The sequence below is a fragment of the Delphinapterus leucas genome, chromosome 2 (genome assembly GCF_059928025.1).
Source record: "Delphinapterus leucas isolate spDelLeu-1000000601 "Yukka" chromosome 2, BTC_Dleu_Yukka2, whole genome shotgun sequence".
NCBI classification, from domain to species: Eukaryota; Metazoa; Chordata; class Mammalia; order Artiodactyla; family Monodontidae; genus Delphinapterus; species Delphinapterus leucas.
The window spans coordinates 152,979,192-152,993,652 of NC_143130.1; the positions used below are offsets into that span (position 1 = coordinate 152,979,192).

A 14,461-nucleotide genomic window follows, 5' to 3' on the forward strand; every position below is an offset into this window, starting at 1 on the left:
TGGCCTCAGAGGGAACCCCCTTCTGGCTGCAAGCCTGTTGTACTTCCCTCTCTCCAAGCTCTGGCCAGGACAAACTTGCCCTGGCTGTTCCCCTCCCCCCTTCCTGAGACTCCTAGAGGAAGAAGCATTGCCTGGAAAAAATAACACTCACCACAAGCTCCCTGTGGCTGGAGAGAAAGGCAGAGGGAACAGGGAGCACCTTCCCCGGCTGGCCATAGCACCAGGATCCGTTCCAGGAAGAGCAAGATCAAGAACCACTGGCTGGGACGGCTCAGGCCTCCAGCCCCTCTCCTCCCCACCAGTCCCCGAAAACCACAACCAGTAAGTTGAGTCCCGCAGGGAGCCCCCGACCCTCACCCCTGCAAAACCCCAGCTCTCTTCAGGCATGTGTTAACTTTCTTCTTATATAATATCTTGGTGTTCCCCCCACCCTCCCACTCCACCCTTGCTACCTGGTGAAACAGCCAAAGTGCTTTTAGGAGCAACTCCCACCCCAGGCTCCACCCGAACTCCATTGAGGTCACACTGAGAGGCTTCAGGTGAAGCGAAGACAAGATTTTTTCCTTGGCTTTCTAAAGCAGCCTTCCTCCCACCCAGCTGAGCAGTTCAGCCTGAGGCCTGGGCGGGTAAGTTCCCGAGAGCACAATATGATCTCTGGGAAGCTGAGCCCTTAACCCTCCGCTGCAGAGACAGAATCCCTTGCAAAAGTACACAGGCCGCAGGGTCTGGGCTGGTCCAGGCTGGAGTGCATCACACAGTTTTGCCCAGGGCCTAGGGAGTTCGAAAATGAGCTTCATTTACATAAGCCCAGTGGCCTGGAAGGGTACCCTCCTACCACAAGCAGGTGACCCTTCATTTCCTTTTCCCTGGAAGGAGCAAAAGGCAAACAGGAGCTGGGCTTGGTAGGAACTGGTGAAATGCTAGCCATCATCTGTTGAGTACCTACTGTGTGCCAGTCACTTTTCATGCATGATCTTGTTTAACCTTTGTAGCAACCCTATGAGTAATTATTATCATCCCTATTTTATAGGTAGGGAAACTGAGGCTCAGGAAGTTAAGCAATGCTCAAAGCCACACAGCAAGTGGGGCAGCTGAAGAACGAACCCAGTTCTGCCCAGGCCTCATTCCTATGCCCCTGCCAGGCTTCCTTCAGAGTCACTGCCCAGGTTATTGTCCACACACCATCCAGGAATGGTGTTCTGAGTGCGGGGAGGGAAGTAGGTGTACACAAGTTTTGCCTGATGGCTCTGGAATCCTAACTGATGTCCCACTGACTGTTATTGTTGTTCCCAAGTGCGTGACTGTGAGAGCCCCTGTAAGTGTGCGTGTGTTGGGGGTGGAGGGAGGGTAATCTGGATTCCAAAGAGCAGTTTCCAACACTGAAGTTATGCTGTAATGCTTCTGATTCATGAAATGAGCTCACAGTCTCACGATATCCTGAATGTTGCTTCAAATGCAAATGTAGATCCTACAAGTAAGAACTGGGGATTTCAGCACACTCCACCCAGCTCCAGCCCAGCTCGAGGAGTTTACTTAGTTCAGCCCCACACAGCCAGAGCGATCCTGCCTGTGCAGAAGCAACTCTTCCAATGGAACACGACCCCTGGCTGCATTTGCTGCAGCCTGTGGAGTGTCAGGGAAGAATGGAGCCCCCAGGCTGCTTCTGTACTAATTCGAGCACACACAGGAAGGGTGCCAATTGGCCTGGCCAAAGGAAATGCCCAAGTTAGCAGATTCCCAGGCAGGAGGCTCCAACACTCTTTCACCCTGAGGTCCCATTGGGGTCAGGATTACTGGGACATATTCTCCAGAAGGCCAGCCATAGGGCAGTGCCAGGAAACTGGGTTCACCAGCATCAGACTCACACATGGACCAACCCTTTTGAAAGCAATGGCACAGTCTGAATCCCGCAGCAGGACTCACTGGGCCCACCACATGCTAAGTCCACGTTTTCTGGATGGAGATCTTTCATTCATTTTGTTCAGCTAACATATGCTAAACACCTACTAGATGCCGGACACTGTGGGAACAATATAGAGCATATGCTAGAGCAGAACTCTGATAATACTGAAATGTGCTTTCAACATTTGGTGTATATGTACTAACTTGCAAAATCCTCACCTCAACTCTTTGAAGGTATAGGAACTCTAGCTCCCAGTTTATGACTTGACCACCACATTACAGTATGTGCACAAATGACTATATAAGGTGGAAATGAGTATTCAGAAGGCTGAGGCTTCTCCAAAGAAGTGACATTTGAAACAGGATTAGAAGGATACGCAGGAATCTCCCAGCTATTTGTGGCCATGCCCATTCCACCAGGAGCAAGGTTTGCTTCTGGGAGACCCAACTGCAGGAGAGGGGCTGTCAATGCCAAAGATTCCTGGACTGGACCCACTCCCCTTCCAGGACACTCTGCTCCATGCGCACCCCCCTGCCAATCCTTCTCCCACTCAGGGGCCCAGAGGCCTTGTCTCCACTGGGCACCCCTTTCCTGAGTTCTGCAGCCACAGGAGGCCTTCAGCTGAAATCTGTAACTGCATATTGCCTTTTTGTTTCTCCATTTATTAAAAGCAGCAGCCCACAGGGCTAAACACTCAAGCTATTTTTAAATCCCACATTTAAAAGTTGAACTCTCATCCCCATGGGCACTCCAGGGCACTCTTTCCTAGGGTGGGGTGAGGGGCTGACAGAGCCAGGAGTGGTGTGGGTTCTTCCCGATGCTTGGAGAGACCACACTGGCAGTGGTCAGGTCGTCTCAGAGCAAGCTGCATGGTTGGGGGGCAGGGGAGGAACCCTCCAGGTTCTTCACCCCGCTGGCCTCTGGGAGCTACTCAGACCAGCGTAACCTGCCAGAGGCCAATCCAATTAGAGTGGAGACTGAGCCAGAGCCATACAATGAGATGGTTTATCACAGTAACTGAGTGTTTACACCCCTATTATTCACTGTCCAGAGCCGTAGGAAAAGGAGGATCCACAAATTCCCAACCAGGGACGGTTTCTCCTTTCCCCTTCATCCTGAAGCCATCTAACAGCCTGTGAAAAGGGTGCATTTCTCTGATGTTAAAGCGGCACATGCACACCATCCCTAGGAGGTTCTGGAGCAAGACAAGTGATTTCCTTCCCTTAGCCGGGGCCCCACAAGGGAGATGAGGCTTCTCCTCAGAGCTGCGTTTCTTCCACTTGCATCAGGCCTCCAGTCTCAATCCTGAAGCTGCAGGGCCAAGGAGAGGCCAGACCTCCAGACTGCCACCAGGCCAGGCTCCCCCTGTTGGAGCAGGCCAGACCTTCCCTCCCTCCAGCCACAGCTGCCAACAGGGATCCCCTGAACACACGTGCCTAGGCGGCCTCCAGACTCACGCAAGGCCAGCCAGGTCTCCCCCATCCCACCGTCCCCTGAGCGAGGCTGCACAGGCTGGCACACAGTTCCCAGGTGGGACCGTGGAAGCAGGAAGTAGCCACTAAAGTTGTGACCGACAAAGTTTTAAATGGGGGAGAGTAACTTCCCCTTTCATCCTTGCAGCAGCTCACTCTGGAGGCTGGGCTGCAATACCCAGGGGCTCCCACTTCAGAGTGGCAGGTATCTCCTCTAGGTCCGCCTTCCTGAGGCTTCCTTGGGGCTGAGGCTTGAAAGCGTCAGGCCCTTATCCAGAAGCCTGGTGGGGGCCCTAGAGGTGCAACCTGGTGCACACGCTCCTGGATGTGTGAGTTGTAAGGGGGGGTATGACTACCGCCACCAAGCCGGCCTTACGCAGGCTCCAGAAAAAAAACCCGGGCTCCCGAGTTCCGCACAGGCACCACCAAACGCAGCACAAGGTGAGGCGGCGGGAGAACTCCGCAGGCCGCGGCTGCACGGGGCGTGAGGGGTTGGGCGAAGGATGACAGGTCTGAGGTGCGCCAGCAGCCGGCAGCGCCGGGGTGCGCGGGGTGAGGCCGGTCCGCCCGCCCTAAACACTCCAGCTTAGGCCTCAGCTGCACTGGCCCCGGTTCCCTGCCACCCCTGCACCTCTGTCCCCCAAACTCCGGGCGCGCGTGCAGTTTCCACGTCCGCTCTCGGGTGCACACGGGAAAGGGAAAGGGCTCCCGCACCAAGTTCCCGCAGCTCGCGAGACCCTCCTGTACCTCCCGGACCCAGGCTCGGTCACGCAAGCCGGTCCCGGCGGACACCACGTTTCGCTCAGGCGGAGGAGGAGCCGCCGCTACCGCCACGGGCCGGGTGGCTTGGGAGGGTTTTCCTGCCGGGGCCGCGCCTGGGTGGGCGGGGGACGCGCGCGAGCTGCGTAGCTGCACAAACACGGCGGGTTGGCTCTGCACAGGCACTTGCGGGCGGGGGGTGCGGGCCGCCGAGGGGGCGGGCGGCAGGGCGGCAAACGCACGTACACAAGCGCGCCCCCACCACCACCACGGCCGCTCGGGCAGCAGAAGTTGCCGCGCCGCGCCCCCCGTGGCTCCGCGCCCCCGTTCCGGGCCGCGCCTGCAGAGCTGCAGCCCGCGCCCCCAGCCGCCACTGCTTGCGCGCAGCCCGGGGTCCCTTGGCCGCCGCAGCCAGGGCGGGCTCTGCGCCGAGCCGCGTGCAGGCCTCGGCCGCCGGCTCAACAGCCCCACTTACCCTGCTCCTACCCGAGCTCCGGCATCGGCTGTCCCCTTTCCGCCGCGGGCCGCCGCCTTCGGTCGCCTCCCAGGCTCCAGCCGCCTGCACGCACTCCCGATTTTAAAAACAAACAGGCGCCGCCGCCTCCCCGCGACGCTCGCAGAATTTCCGCCAGCTCGCGCCTCCCGAGGCCGGGAAGTTTGTTGGCAGGGCCCGGGCGGGACGCGCGGGCTGTCACCCCTCGCTCCCGGCACAGGAGCCTCGGCGCACCCCGCGCCCGTGGTGTCCGCCTCGCGATCGCTCTCCCTCCCTCCGTGTCACCCCCCAGTCCTCCGATGCAGTGTCAGGATTGCACTGCTCTGACTCATCGGTTGAGCTCACAGCTTGAAAAAAAAAGAGAGAGAGGGCGAGAGGCAACAGCGAAGGAGGAGGACTCTCTGGCGTGCTACAAAGGATTGCACAACTCGGGGCTGGGAGCGCGGAGCGCCCAGCAGCGGGCCGGCGCGCGCGGCACGGCGGCGAGCAGGAACCAGCTCTACCACTTCATCAGCACAACTGTCTCGGGTCTGCCTCTCAGCCAGCAGGCCCGGCGCCGCCCACTTCCTGAGACCAAATAAGGCCGGAGAAGGCGTCTTTAAACCTCCGGCGGCTGCCCAGGCTGGGGATTTCCAGCAGACTTCACCTCCACTCCTAAGTCAGTCGCCACCCACCCCCAGCCCAGGCCGGCGCCCCCGATGGCTTTGCTGGAACCAACAGGCCACGCGGCTCTTTCCTTTCACACCAAGGTCAGGACGAGACGGTGACGAAATGTTTGGAAACCCAGCGGGCCTGCCAGGAAAGTATGTGTGTGATGTTGGGGAGGACACAAGTCGCTTTCTTCCACAAAGAAAACTCTCGTTTTGGATACGGTAAAGCATGCTTAATCCTCTCCAAGGCACTTCATTAACAGTCTCCCCAAGCTTCACTGTTTGGCTTATCAGCATCCTAGTGGTGTTAAGGTTATTGAGAAACTGCTCCCAGCCCCTATAAAAGACCCATGTCTTGATTACTTAGGTGTGAAAAGCTCCTTGGTTTAATTCTAGCAACTGAGGCCCAAGTTAGGCAGCTTTTGACTGCATGCCTATATTTCGCCTACCTTCCCTACCATCCCCTGATGCCTCCTTAACTGGCGGGAAGATGGGAAACCTTTCTGCTACTCAGGAGGTTCTTGCTGGCCCCCACATACCATGAGGCTCCAGGGCCAGGAGAAAGTCCTGGGGAGGGAGCCCTTTTTTCCTAGTTCCTTTCATTTGTTTTTGTTTTTGTTTTTTCTCTTCCCCAAGGAGGTGGGTCAGAAGGAGATTCTTCTTTGAAGGAAAAACCACTGAAGAATACACTGTGTCCTGGCAGCTGCTTTTCTCCTGTGGCCAGTCCTGAGAAGCAGGTGCATCCCTTGCTTTCTCAGGGGGAAGGGGAGGGGCAGCAGAATGTGATTCTCACGGTCCCTCTGAACCTGCAGGGCAAGGACCTTCCCCACCGTGCCCCTCCCCCTGCCCCCAGTGGATGACAGAGATGACACTGGTACCTTCTGACTAGAAACCTTCAGAACCCCACACTTGCTTCTAAGGGGCATGACCTTCCTGTCCTCCTCCATCCCTTCACTGGCGGGAGCACCTATGTGCATCTGGAGCTCTCACCTTACCCAGGAGGAAACGGGCTTATCTGCACCATGGTATGACAGAAATGTCACAGTAGTGACAACTTAGTCTCATTTGCAAAATAAAGATAATTATGCCAGGGGACTGGACCGGATGACCTTTTAAAATTCCTTCCAGTTTAAAATCCACGATTCTGTGATTGTAAAAAGTGAATGGAGGAGCCAGGGAAACGACCTCCAACAAAGAAAAGCCCAGGCTCTCGGATTTAGCATCTGCTCTGACAGTATTGTTCCTGACAATTCTCGAAGGATGTCCCCACACACAGCCTACTGAACAAGCCTGTGTGTGAGAGAGTTTCATCCTGCTCATTTTATGGATGCAAACATTGAGGTTCAGAAAGGTTGAGTGACTTGCACAAGACCACAAGGCAAGCCAGTAGTCTGTCATCTCTCTGTTCCTCTTCCCATCTCCCCTAGAGGAGGGCAGTGAGCAATTGAGGGACTGGGACGCTCAGGCATGCTGGCCCCCAAGTAGAGGCTGGACTCTCAGGACTCCTGGCAGAGGTTCTGTGTAAAACCTTTTTGTTTTTTCCATTTGTCTGATTTTTTTCCTTCCCACTGACACCCCATCCAAGTGAGGGAAGCAAAAGCAAAGCCACCTGGTCTGCAGTGCTCACTTCTCTGCAAACCTGCAGCCATCCTGACCTCCCCCTTGGGCCTGGTCCCCAGAGCTGGCCTCGAGCCAGTCCAGAGCAAGTCCCCCGACAGCCAGTGTAGACAAGCCCAGGAATGTTCCCCACCAAGCAGAACCCTGGCTGGGGAGCACATTTCTAGAAGAGCCTGCCACCATGAAGCCAGAGCCTAGCCTCCAGGGAACAAGTGGGAGCTGCTCCAAAGGGCACTCCTCAGCCTTGTCCCGCCAGGACTCCCTCTCTGTCCCACGCCGGGATGCTGGGCCAGGCCCAGGAAGCAGCGCAGGGAGCAGAGGTAGGTGGCAGGATGCATGAGAAACAGAAGTCATTGACCTGGAACAGCCCTGCTCATCTTGGAGCAGCTCATGCTCACAAAGGAAGAGAGGGAGGAGAAACGGCATATGCGTGTGTAGGGGAGGAGGGCCCAAGACTGTCCCAGATGGCCCCTGCCTGGCAGGAGAAGTCTCCCTCCCAAAGGCAGGCAGCTGAGGGTGTATAAAGAAAGCTGCAGCTCTTCCAGGAAAGCCCTGGAGGTCAGTTTTGCTGCAGATATGACAGTGCAGAATCACTGACATGTGAAGTGAAAGTTTTGGTTTTAGAAGCTCCAGCCCCTCCTACAGAGGCAGCTAAGAAGGGTGCCTTTTGGGTAAGAAAAAAAAAAAGGTGTTCCAGGGACCTTACCCACACAGCAGACTTTTCTCCACCAGCAAGCTTCTATACAAACTGCAGAAAAGAGAGAGGTACAGAGCTCCAGTTCCCAGGGAGTGCATCTGCTGAGAAACACTCCAGGAAGCAAAGCACCCTAGACAGGATTTCAAACTCTGGGTCCCAGTGACAGTAGAATATGGCATTAGAGAGGCTTCCTAGAATGGCATCAGCTCTCTGGACTCCACTCAGAGTGATCCCTCACTGCCCTGAGTGGTCATCGTCAGCATCCACTTCTGGGACAACTTGAGACCATTAAGAAGCTTCCAAGGGTGAATTCTGTGCTATGTGAATTATATCCCAATAAAGCTGTTTTTAAGAGGAAAAAAACCAAAGCTTCCAAGGAAGCCAGGTTCTCACCACCCATCCACTGCCTCTAACTTTCTGCTTTCATCATTCACGATTTAAAAGAGGAGTTTTTGGGCTTCCCTGGTGGCGCAGTGGTTGAGAGTCCGCCTGCCGATGCAGGGGACACGGGTTCGTGCCCCAGTCCGGGAAGATCCCACATGCCGCAGAGCGGCTGGGCCCGTGAGCCATGGCCGCTGAGCCTGCGTGTCCGGAGCCTGTGCTCCGCAACGGGAGAGGCCACAACAGTGAGCAGCCCGTGTACCGCAAAAAAAAAAAGAGGAGTTTTCTTCACCCCAAACCCCATGCCTGCTTTCCTGTCCTTTTTCCATTGTCCTTTCTCTGTCAGGACTTTCCATCAAGGCCAGCACACATGGTATGTTTAAGTGAATAACCAACCTTTACAGGAATGTGGGGAATAGGGGGTACAAATACCTTTGAGGAAATCCCAAGTCCACAATGCTGGGTTCCTTATGTCCCTTATGTTCCTTGTGTCCCTGTTGTCATTTCCCTTTTCAGAATAAAGGTACTACCTCTAGGACCTAATTACCTACAGTTAAAACAGAAGAAAGACAAGGTTGTAGAAAGAGCAGGGAACCAGGACTGAGTTTGGGTCCTGCCTAACTAAAGCCAACCCACTGTGTGATCTTAGGAAAGTTGACACTTACCTTCTCCAAGTCTTGCATTTTGGCTCCCTAGGAGATGTACTGTATTTGCTACACAAACAATAAAAGAATGCCTACTTTCTCGGGACTTTGGAGAATCACAAGGACAAGAAAACTGCTTTATCATGCTATGTACCTATACGAGGTGACAATTTTTTTTTTTTTTTTTTTTACTGTTTTACCCTATATCCCCTTCTCCCAAAACTAGCTTCTCCCTTTCAAAAACCTAGTCCAGTCAAGATTCTTTTTCCTCTGAAAGGACCCCAGGTCCACCCCCATCAGCCTCAGGGTGACCCTATGCTGGGCTCTTCTCAGAGAGACTCTTTCCAACACTGACTCAATGTCCCATCCAGGTGTCTCTCCAAGGCTTCTGCTCAGTCCCTGCTCTTTATGTCCTTCCCTCCAAGCTTTTCCACTGTGTGCCCTCCCAGCCCGAACAGGGACGCTCCTTTGATGCCTGTGCCTTCTCTTCACCCCTTTTTTGCCACGTCCTTTCTGAGGGAGCAGGGAGCTCAAAACCCCAGCTGTGAAGTTAAGCCACCGTGTGCTGAGAAGTCCCTGCACTGTCTTCTCTTTTACCCATGAAAACCCAGGGGGCCCTCCGCCTGAGTTCACTGTCACCTCACCTGCTCCGGGGCAGGGCCGTGCCTGCCGCAGCAGCCTACAGCTGTCCTCATCCCGTGGCCCTCCTACCCCCGCCTCCACCTCCCTCTCTCGCAGGCCTGGGCCAGGTTCTGAGTGCCTTTGTCAAGCCTAAGAGGGAACTTCTGCAGATGTCCCCAGTTGCTGCTGTCACTCTAGGAGAGACATCTGGCTGGGGATAGGGAGAAGGACAAAACGGGTGTGGCCACCACGGAGGGTGGGCCGGCAGGGCCTCGGGGACAGAAACACCCTTTCTTCACAGAACCAGAGCTGCCAGCTTCCCGAAGGCCTCGTTTCAGCACAGTCCCACGTCCCCTGCAGAACCCCAGGACAGACTCCTTCACGATCTGATTTCTGGAGCTCAGCCTCCCTACCTTGTGTTTGTGGGCCAGGAGGAACGGGCCCTCCGAGATCCAGGGTGTGCACTGGGCATGCTTTAAGGCATTTTTTTTTTTTTTTGCAGTACGTGGGCCTCTCACCGCCGTGGCCTCTCCCGTTGCGGAGCACAGGCTCCAGACGCGCAGGCCCAGCGGCCACGGCCCACAGGCCCAGCCACTCCGCGGCACGCGAGATCCTCCCGGTCCGGGGCACGAACCCGCGTCCCCTGCATCAGCAGGCGGACCCCCAACCACTGCGCCACCAGGGAAGCTCCCTAAGGCATTATTTTTAAATGAAAACAAATACAAATGATGCGCCTTGGACTAGAAGCCAAAATTCATATTCATGGGAATGTCCAGGTTAAGAGCACAGGCTGAGACCTGAGTCCAATTCTTGGCTCACACTAGCTTGATGACGTTGAGCAAGTTTCTTAACCACCTGGTTTTCTCATGTGCAAGAAGGGGATAATAAGAGCTTAAAACAGTGCCTGGCGTACGTTAAGTCTTCCTAAGTATTGACTCCCATTTTTTCTCATCTCCTAACTGATCTTCTAGTCTTGCACACCTATCACCCACACTGCCATCAGAGTGATCACATCCCTTTTCAATACCTCCCATCATCTACTGCAAAAAGTTGAGACTGTTAGCCAGACTGTTAGGCACTTGCAGTTCTGGAATGATCTGGCTCTGCCCTACTTCCCAGCCCCAGGCCTACATAGCCTAACAACCTGAAGTTCCCCAAGATGCCTGCTCTCTCACACGTGCTCCTCCTCCCCCCACTTTCATCCACAGGTAAACCTGCCATACCCTGGTCCTGACTTAAGCTTAATGGCAGCTCTTCCAGGAAGCCTTCCTTGACTCCTCCAAGCAGAGCACGGCCACTGCAGTGTACACTGCTGGAGCCCTTCCAGAGCCCCTTAACCAGGTTGGTGCACTGTGAGGGCAGCTGCTGCTAGTATTGACTCCCAGCTACTGTGAGTGTTGACTGCTAAGGGCTCACAGCTGCCCCTGTGAGGGGGCTCAAAGGGAGCCTTTGCTAGGAGAGAGCACTGCAGCCAAAGGGGGGGTGGGTGGACAGGGGTGGGTCCAAAAGAAAGGTGGGATCAAATCTGTGGTGATGCAGTTCCTATTGCAGGGCTCCCTGTGGTATCTGGCAGAAGCTAGCTCCAGCTGCAACACATCCCTCCTTGCTTAGCTTCTTCCCCAGCCCAAATCTGCTTCCCTCACTTCCTGCCTCCTGGGAGAACTTAAATCAATCCCAGGCACCCCGAACTGTCTTGGTCTCTGTCCCTAAGGATGAGACCAGCCACTCTCTCTCCTAACTCCCATGGCACGGTCTGTTTATCTTGACTCCATCCCCTACACCTTGCTCTACAGCTGCTTCCTGCACCATCTCCCTACTAGGTTCAGAGCTTCTGAAGGGCACAGCCTAGATCTTAGTCACCTTGTATCCCTGGTGCCTACGTAGTGCCTGCACATGCTGGGTGCTTAGTAAGTGCTTGTTGATAAATGCACAAATAACATTTGTGGAATTCTGAGGTAGGCAATAAAATGTAAGTATTATTATCACTACTTTTATTAGTACTCTGTTTCTTCCATTCTAAGATGCACATTTTAATATCTCTGAAGTGAGGATGCATCTTACAATTGATAGCACATCAAGGTTTAATTAGCAGCATTTTCTTTTTCATAGTTGTAAATAAAATAATGGTCATTTTCTAATCATTGGCTTCTTAGGTTCAGTGGTGTATGGTATTATTATTATTTTTGGCCATGCCACACAGCTTGCGGGATCTTAGTTCCTCGACCAGGGATCGAACCAAGGCTACGGCAGTGAAAGCACCGGGTCCTAACCACTGGACCGCCAGGGAATTCCCTGTATGGTATTACTACTACTACTACTACTACTACTACTACTGAGACTGGATCTCCTGGGTTCTGGGGACTGCAAGGCAAAGTCCACAGAGCTAAGTCCCCATTACCTGAGCTCAGTAGCTGTCAGGCAAGCTCTCATAAAGTGACCTGCATTTGCCCAGGGACCAGAAGGACCCCTGTGTCCAAACACCTCTGGAAATTCCCATGAACGCAGGCCAATGTGATGTGGAACAAGCTCTGGACTGGGAGTCAGGAAAGTGACGTTCTAAGCCTAGTTCTTCCTCTGATTTTCTGGATGACCCCAGGCGGGACCTATCAACACATTTACTGAGCACCTACTAAATGCTTGACATGATGCGAGCCCAATGGGTCCACCCAGTGCCCTGAGAGGAAGCCATTATCCTCATTTTATAGATAAGGAAGCTGAGGTTCAGAAAGGTTAAACAGCTCTTCCAAGGTCAGACAGATGGTATTTGACCTCTGGGCTCTCTGAGTCCTTCTCTCGGCTATATGAGGATACCTCCCTGGGCCTGTATTTTCCCAGAAAAAACGTCAAATAATGAGGCGGTACAGATTGGAGGCTCACAGGCCATTCTCATTCCCAGATACACTGTATTTGACCCATCTCATGTATTTTATTTTAATTGAATTAAATTCATTTTCACCATTTATTTAAATCAGGAGGTTTAAGCTAAAAATCGGGATTTCTGGTTTGTCATGAAAGAAATTGGAACACTGGCCACATTGGGCCCTCCTTCTCGCAGGTGGAGCTACGTAGCAGCACAAGGGGAGTGGCTTCAGGAGGGGAGTGGCACTGTGATGGCACGCACACATTCCAACTTTCCACAGATTCCACCCCTTTCTAGGCCTTGGGTCACTATTGTTTCTCATCTCATTTGTGCTGTTTTCTTGCACCCAGCCAGCCCCTGTTATTGAGATCCCCCCTGTTCCCCACAGGCCTTTGAGTGGGTGACCCTTAGACCAGATGAACTCCTGTGCCCTCTCCAGCCCTCACAGCCTGTGGCTCCTCCCAGAATCTCCCAGCGCGGCCTCCCTCCAAGGAGATCACTTCATGAACCTATTTCAGAACCACTCAGGCAAGCCCCTGCCTGGCACCTTTGCCTCCATCACAGGGCCCCCACTGTTGGTCCCTCCCAGCCCCAGCCGGCCCCACCGAGAGCATCCGTCCCAGTCAGTTCCGAGGGCTGCAGGCGATGGAGGGAATGGCGGAGGTGGTGAACCAGGCAGGTGTGGAGAGGCGCTAGCGCAGCTCAAGGGGCGGGGCCCCAGCCAGGGAGGGAGGGAGGAAGGCAGGACTTTGCACTTCCCAACAGGAAAGTGGTTCAAGGAGATACATGTATGTGGGGAGGCTCCGCAGTCACAGAAGATGAGCACCGTTTGACACATAAGGAAGGACAAGCAGTAACTCATCAGGTGGAAAAATGTACAGTCTCAGCAGCAATTTAAGATATGCAGATTAGAACATCATTAAGGGCCCATTATGGCCAGAGTCAACGTGACAGTAAGTAAATAAATTAAACAAGAAAACTGTTGGCAGGGTCATCAGGAAACAGCTGCACATATATTGCTGTACCACTATAAACTGTTCAAATCTTTCTAGAATGTGATTTGCATTGTGTTGCAAGAGTTTAAGACTCCATCAGGGAACCAGATCCCACGAAAACAACTTAAAATAGCACCACCGGGCTTCCCTGGTGGCACAGTGGTTGAGAGTCTGCCTGCCAATGCAGGGGACGTAGGTTCGAGCCCTGGTCTGGGAAGATCCCACATGCCGCGGAGCAACTGGCCCCATGAGCCATAGCTACTGGGCCTGCACGTCTGGAGCCTGTGCTCCGCAACAAGAGAGGCCTTGACAGTGAGAGGCCCGCGCAGCGCAATGAAAAGTGGCCCCCGCTCGCCGCAACTAGAGAAAGCCCTCGCACAGAAAGGAAGACCCAACACAGCCAAATAAAAAAAATAAATAAATTTATAAAATAAAATAAAATAGCACCACCAAGGAGTTTTTATAAACGATGCTCATAGCACCTATATATAGACACCCCCCCAAATGGAACTCCATTCAGATTACAGAATGGTATGTTAACAGAATGAAATAGGAAAGGACTGACATATGGAAACAATCTGATGAAACCATTTGATGAACTCATGTTAAGGGACAAAATCGGTACAAAAAATAGTAGAGGTGGACTTATCAACTATGTTAAAACTTCCATAGGAACATTAGCAGCAATCAGGAGAGAATTCTGAACAATGCAAATTGCTAAGGTGTAATGTTTATTATGTTAAGTTGATCAAGATGGTTTAAATAATGATGATGATACTGACGATGTAAAGGCCTTTGAACAGGATTTCCTCATAATAAAAACACCCCAGCCCTGGTCCCGGGGGCAGGTAGGCTCAGGGCCCTGGCTTGACGAGGAAGGAAGAAGGAATGTAAACTGGGAGAGGAGGGGTTATGACTGTAGGTAGGGGGAGGGCCCCAGAGCTTCCCTTGTCAGAAGGGCTCTGAAAGACACCTCCACCAAAGAAACAAAGTTACACAAATAAACCCACACCATTTAACCTCCAACGTCCCGGGTGCTAACTCTTACTGCTGCATTTGCGCTCTCAATTTTACTAATACCTTATTTCAGCAACTTCGTAGGTGACACTAGGGCTCTTTGTGGGCTAGCCTAGGAACTCAACTACCATTTATAGCATTGTTTCTATGGAAATGTGTTTCAAGCTTCAAGAAACTGAGCTGCTGACAACCCTGGGGCACGCACGTGGTCTATAAATTAGGGAACTGAGACGAGAAGTTATTGCTGGGTCCTGGGCTCAGGAAGACAGCATGTTACTTAGATCCTGTGTCAGTTAATACACCACCAGCAATGATCCCGTTGGAGCTGGCTGGCGGTCACTGTAGAGGGTGA

At 53.3% G+C, this 14,461-nt stretch overlaps 1 protein-coding gene across 7 annotated transcripts in view; it reads right to left on the reverse strand.

Annotated features, from left to right (window-relative positions):
* MIDEAS (mitotic deacetylase associated SANT domain protein) overlaps positions 1 to 14,461 on the reverse strand; it is a 67,173-nt gene that overhangs the window by 36,799 nt on the left and 15,913 nt on the right. The window contains exon 1 of one of the 7 annotated variants that reach the window (XR_016391816.1): positions 4,610 to 5,121. The exons of 1 other annotated variant lie outside the window; for it this stretch is intronic. The gene's annotated coding sequence lies outside the window, so the exon portion shown is untranslated. Of the gene's footprint in view, positions 1 to 4,609; positions 5,123 to 14,461 lie in introns of those variants that run through there. 5 more of the 7 variants (XM_089906190.1, XM_089906191.1, XM_089906187.1 and 2 more) reach the window with 5 other exon arrangements.